The sequence below is a fragment of the Gavialis gangeticus genome, unplaced genomic scaffold (genome assembly GCF_001723915.1).
Source record: "Gavialis gangeticus isolate Ggan-Ray unplaced genomic scaffold, GavGan_comp1, whole genome shotgun sequence".
NCBI lineage: Eukaryota > Metazoa > Chordata > Crocodylia > Gavialidae > Gavialis > Gavialis gangeticus.
The window spans coordinates 23,404,815-23,411,022 of record NW_017728995.1 but is presented as its reverse complement, the minus strand read 5'-3'; the positions used below and the strand labels follow the sequence as shown (position 1 = coordinate 23,411,022).

Below are 6,208 nucleotides of genomic sequence, written 5' to 3'. Positions count from 1 at the left end.
ACAGGGCACCCAGGAAACCCCCGGACTGCTGGGGATCTCCTGTGAGGCCTCCTCACACCCCTACAGCCTCACCCGGTCCTCGGAATGATATACACAACAGAACCATAAGCCCACCCGGCTGTAACAAAACAATAGGCCTACTGGCAATAACAAAACAATAAGCCTACCGGCTATAACAAAACAGTAAGCCTACCAGCCACAACATAGAGTCCAGGCCCACCTGGCTTTCTGGCCCACAGCCTCCTGGTCAGGCTTCTCTCTGACTTCACCATAATGCAGCCCTCTATGTGCTCAGGCTGCACTGCTCCGCTTAGCCCTCCTGCAGAGCTCTTACCCTCAGGCTGCCAGAAGGGAACTGCTAGCCAGGCTCCGGCCTGGCTGTTTATAAGGGCCCAGCCCTGCCCCCTTCCGGTCGCATGACCAACCTGGTTGCTCCAGCAACCCGCACCTGAGCTGCCCTGGTGATTGACAGCTACCCTAATCCCCACTCAGGCACGGGGCACCCAAGTGGCCCCATGACACCATGAATAATCAGTGCCTTCTGAGACTGGGGGCAGCACCATTTGTAGGCAGCAGCATCCACAGTGAGTGGGGGTGGGGAATAAGTGGGGACTGCTTGCTGATGACAGCGGTAACATTGGTGGGGGGGGCAGGTGGCAAGCAGTGACTGCTCACAGAAGCTGGCGGCAGTGGCCAATCTCGGGGGGGAGGGGCATGTGCCCCCCCCATGAGTTGCCTATGCTGACAGTCTTATTTTGTGTTGAGATAGGGTCTGACATCCTACTGGATGCAGGTCACATACATACACTCAACTATCATCAGCTGGTTGAGGTCCACAAGTTGTGCATGTAGAAAAATTTGTCCAAAGCCTGAATCTGCTAAGCCCAGGATCTGGGTATCCGCTAAGTTAACTGGAACCACATTCATCTCTCCCCTGGGGTCTCTGTATGGACCTCAGAGGTCCAAATCTGCACATGCCTGAAGTCCATCAGTGGAGAGTCCTTGTGCCAGTGCCCCAGTTTCTCACAAATAAAACAGATTAAGAGTTCCCCTTGTTCTCATACTGGTGACATGTCCTGGAGGTGATCCTTTTTGGTCATCCCATGGTTGGCCCTATGTGGCTGTGCCAGCCCTTGCTTTCACAGTGATCAAGGAAGGAGTCTAGGGCATGGGGTAGGACCATGCACCAAAGAGCTCCTAGTCATAGAAAGTCCTCCCCTGGTTTGGTTCAGGCCCTTTGGTCCAACAGAGTATTTTCTGCATTCCAGTTTGACTTCTAGGAAGTTCTCAAATACGCCAACTGCCTCCCTGACTCTTCTAACCTAGTGCTTGCAAGCTCATTCCCTGGTAATATCTTCCAGAACAGCTCCAAGGTTATTAAGTCTACTGTCTCGTTGGCTGGGTGTGACTCTGATTTAGAGCTAGGAGTCTGAGTTAGACAGTTCGTCCCTGAAATGGCATCTGTATGACTCCTTTAAACCCAGGTGGCCTAAAATGACAGGCTTGAGGATTTCATAGTCCCATGCAGCCATGGATCCCAAGGTCCAATATGGTGCCTGAGCTTCTCCTGGTAGATAAGGGGCCAGCTTCATGGCCCACTGATCTTGGGGCCATTTGTATATTCTGGACATTCATTTAAAAGTTTCAAAAAAAGCATTGGGATCATCCCCCCCGCTCCCCCTGCCCCGACACCTCCTCTGCCTGGGCTTACATAGTGGCACCAACCTGCATGTTGAACTACACTTATTCCAGTAGCCAAGGCGTGATCTTCCGCCGCTCCTCATGTAATCTGCTGAAACTACTGCTGCAGGCCCTCCGGTCATGTTAGCAAGACTTTGGTATCCATCCTTAAGTGGCTGGGGCTGAAGCTGCCCACGCTCTCCACCAACTATGAGCAGGTCCTTTACTCTGCTGCCTTTAACTCTGCCATTAGTAAACTGCTTCAGGCAATTCTGTTCCCATAACACAAACTCTAGTCTCTAACAACACAAACAGAACAAACTACAAGCCTGTCCTCTCTGGACATGAGAAGAGCCACTTTCCACTCTGGTTTTCCCCCAGCACCACAGCCTGGTTTCTTCTCCTTCTCAGTGCTTCCCTAACAGCCTGCCTCCCTTCTGGTCTCTCCTCTGGGGTTTTAACACTCCTTTGCTAGCACACTTGCCCCCAACTGCAGGTCTTTAACATAGACCCTCTTCTTAATGAGACAGACTACCCCATTACAACATTACATTAATCCTAGCAACCCCAAAGAGAAGCACACGCTGTCACACTGTACTAATTTGTAATGAGAGCGTAAAAAGAAATGAGCTGTATTCATCTTGTTGTTTCAAGGACTGTCCTTGGACTAGAAATGTATCAGAGGAAGAACTTCAGAAGAAACATGTAAACCTGCAGAACAGAACAAATCTACAGCACTGGATCTGGGATGTGATCTGTTAAAATGCATACACATGCAGAAAGGCTAGACGGCTCTGGAAAAGTGTCAGGGAGGAGAGGGAAGAGTTCAAGACAAGAATTAATGGGAAATTCAGTTCTATTTGGTCATGTCTGAGATCCCACTGCAGATTACAAAAGGAATGGTAATTTTCAAGGGAAATTGTCATGCTACAACCCTGAGAGACACGAATGTAATTAAGGAGGAGGAAGAGGTTTCCAAAAACTTTTACCATAAAGTGACATGATATGACATCAAATTCCAATGTCTTTGAAAAGGCCTTGGCTAGTGTTGACCTGTAAACTCTGCTAAGAAGTTTCAGACTAGAAAATAACATGGCAAAAACAAGTTTGAATGACCTTGATAAAATATCGAAAGCCACTGAGATAGCATTACCATCGCTCTGAATTGGGCTTGTGCAATGGCAAGAAGTACAGCACAACTAGATTATCATTGCTGCTGTTTTTGACGATACACGTGTATTGCCAGCTCCCATCTGAGATCAGGCCCACAGGGTGGGTTGGCGCTCTACAAACACATGCAGAAAAATGCTGGCTGTGTTCAAGAATACTTTAGGAATCCACGATTGGACGTAGATTCAAATGCTCTGAATTGTGTAAGGCACAGATTAATATAGTTCAAGGAGTTTTATGGCACAGATAAAGCAGGGAGACCTAGAACAGCTGGTATTTGCTGTTTCCTCCTTTTCTTCTCCCTTTAATTATCCATTTTCCCTTCTATCTTTCACTCCCCTGTAAATAAATAATAGGGTCGAGAAGGGAAATTGCTAACAGGGATGAACGTGGTGAGCCTTGAGAAGTAAACATTGAGAGAGAAGAGAAGGGTTTGTTAAACTGAGATTGAGAGGTCCCATTGCCCAGGGGCCGCATGGAAAGCGCACAACAAATGAAAGGTGGCAGGGTGATATTAAAACCCCTCTGCAAAGTGAGGAACACAAGCAATGAAGTTCAATGTGGGCAGAGATGAACTGTGCCGTAAAGGAAATTGTGCTATGCGCCCTCACCTTCCTGGATAAGAAGGGAGCAAAATAAGAATTGAGATTCAGATATATACAGTGTGGGTAAGAGAGAGAGAGCTTTTGAACAGAAATCCATAAGTGGCCTTAAGAGCTCCATGACATTTTCCTTTTCCTTCATTTAGTTAAACATGTATTTAAATGGTACAGATGGCTCCCACACAGGTTTGGCTCAGGTCGCTGCTTGTATGCTCACAGGTAGGGTATTTTCCTCGTGCTTAGCCAATTCATAATAAATCTGTGTGGAGCTGCCATCTTAGGACCAATCCTGGAATTACAATACAGTGCAGTATTGGGAAGGCCTGTTCCCGTGTTCTTTGCTCAGGGACATAGAGCTCAGCCAGACAACCGATGAGGAGCAAGGTTATATCATTCCCAGAAACTCCAGTCTCCAAAAATGTTGTTTCCACAGCAACATCATAAGCCTGGGGCCAGAATGCAAGCTGGGGTAAACCACCACAGGCTCATTGTCTTTCAGTGGCTGATACTAATAAGGCTAAAATCATTAAGTCACATGGTCCACTATTAAATAAGGTAAAAACCACGGAGGCTGATTCGGTATCTCTGCTGGTGGGTAACCCAAGCATCATGTCATCTTCCTGCTCTGCGGGCAAACGTTCCATTACACGAGAACATTTTTTTTTCAGTGGATTTGTACCAGGAACAAGTTTGGTTTGATGTATTAATTCATATGCATTTCTTAGTGGTTGATGGTTTGCTCAGCTATGAACAACATGCATTTAAAGTCATGGTCCCTCTCCAAGAAGCTTGCAGTCTGAAAGGGGCAGCTTTGAACGTACAATAAAACTGCTTTTCTGAAACAACAGCTGTGCTAAAAGAAGTGGCAGGGCATGCGTGCGCCCCAGTTGGGTATGTACAAAATCAATATCTTAATTCGGGGTGGGTGAGAGGGGCACCTGCCCCAGGTACCAAGTTAGGAGGGGAACATAACGCCACTCCCGCAGAGTCTGTGCCCCAGCTCTATGTCTATGCCAAAAACTCCAAAACAATTCTTGGCTGTGGCTGGCGCTTTAAGACCAACAGCTGGGGTGGGCAGAGTGCATGGTGACAGTAGCTGAGCTGGGGGCCTGTTTAGCGGTTCCCACCTACCAGTTCCCAGTAAGGGTGGTGCTCTGCCCCTGCACCACCACTCCCAGTACCAAGCTTCCCCTGCTCTTGGACACTGTGTGACCCCCGCCACACCTCGCAGGATTTCCCCAGGTGCTTGTTTCTCCACTGTACAAAACTACATGTGCAAGAACCTGGGTCATATGACCATGGTATGAAATGTATCCAGTTTTGGTTTTGCATGTGTTCGCTTGCATGGATACAGCAGCAACTCGGTGAATTTGTCTGAGGAGACTATTTATAGAAATTAAACTATTTGAGTTTGCTTTTGATGGAAGATTTCTGGGTGAGCAAATGACACCAGATTCAGTTGTTATGACGGTCATCAGCATGGCTCGTGTTAGACCTTGTGCTCATGCCAGTTTCCACATTCATTGCTCAGCAGATCCTTACTGCACAGACCGTCCATATTGCAAAGAATGGGACAGTCCTGGAACTTTATCTGTACCACAAGGTAAACTAGAACTTAACTGACACAAAGCAGAGTTCCCACTTATAAAATTAAGCCTCACAGGACCAAGTCAGTAGGACATAATGGGTGTGTCTGCATGTGCATTTAGGCATGCCTAAATTTAATGCGCATTAGTTTAATGTGCATTAAGGCAATTTAGGCTCGAGTCTACACATGCACATGTTAAAGCACATTAATGCTGTGTGCGTAGACAGATGAGGCAGCCCATACATAGTGTTAATGAGCCTTAATGTGTCTACACATTTGTTAATGCACTTTAGCTATGCACACCTAAATTTGATACCTGTTTTTGCAGGTATCAAATTTACGCATGCCTAGCCTAAAATCACCATTTTTAAGGTGTATTAAGGGTGCACACGTATCAGCGTGTGCCTTTTAAGGTGCTTTCACCTGATTTAAGATGCATTAATTGGCACAAGTAGATGCACCCAATGTGGAACTGCCATTGCCATATCATGACATGCCACAATGAAATATCATGTAATCCTAAAATGTGCGTATAATGACAAGCATCACCTTGTTTAGCACCCGGTCTGACAACACCACATCTGCCCTCAGCCTTTTCTTGTTTCTTATGGCTTAATGTCGACTGGGAGCAAGAGTTTCAGCTCTAACCCTTTGTTTATTATCGATATATAAACTGACCTCAAAAGCCATTGATTCTAACTACAGTTCATCTTCTGGAGCAATGGAAAAGACCCAGTGGCTACCGGGTATTTTAAAGGCCTCTCAGGGCCTCAAAAAATCTGCACCTCTTGATGAAGTGGTAAATGGTGGATTTCTTCTGTCTTTCCCAGTAGCATCGGTTGTCATTCTCGGCTGCATTCTCCCCTGCAGCAGTCTGTTTGGAAAGCCGGCCTGCCTCTTCCAGTTCTTTCTTCCCTTTGTCTGATGATTTCGATATCAGAGACCAGAGACTCTGAACTAGGTTTTCCACCCGGGCTTCTAGCACTAAAGATCACAGCAGAAGATGTGAGGAATATGGCAATACCTAGCGGAAATGAAAAACGCACTTGTTTCCTAGGTCCACATCTCTCTCCATCACTGCATAGTGAAACTTCTTGCCAGAGAGGCTGAAAATCCTTTTATGAAATCATAATTTCCTGAGCCTTTGACACTTTGAACGGCTGCAATA

General features: G+C 46.6%; 1 long non-coding RNA gene across 1 annotated transcript in view; it reads left to right on the top strand.

Moving 5' to 3' along the window:
* The first annotated feature begins 699 nt into the window (after positions 1-699).
* LOC109288001 overlaps positions 700-6,208 on the top strand; it is a 17,014-nt gene continuing 11,505 nt past the window's right edge. The window contains exons 1-2 of the long non-coding RNA XR_002095044.1: positions 700-1,373; positions 4,178-4,343. This is a non-coding gene — a long non-coding RNA (uncharacterized LOC109288001). The remainder of the gene's footprint in view (positions 1,374-4,177; positions 4,344-6,208) is intronic.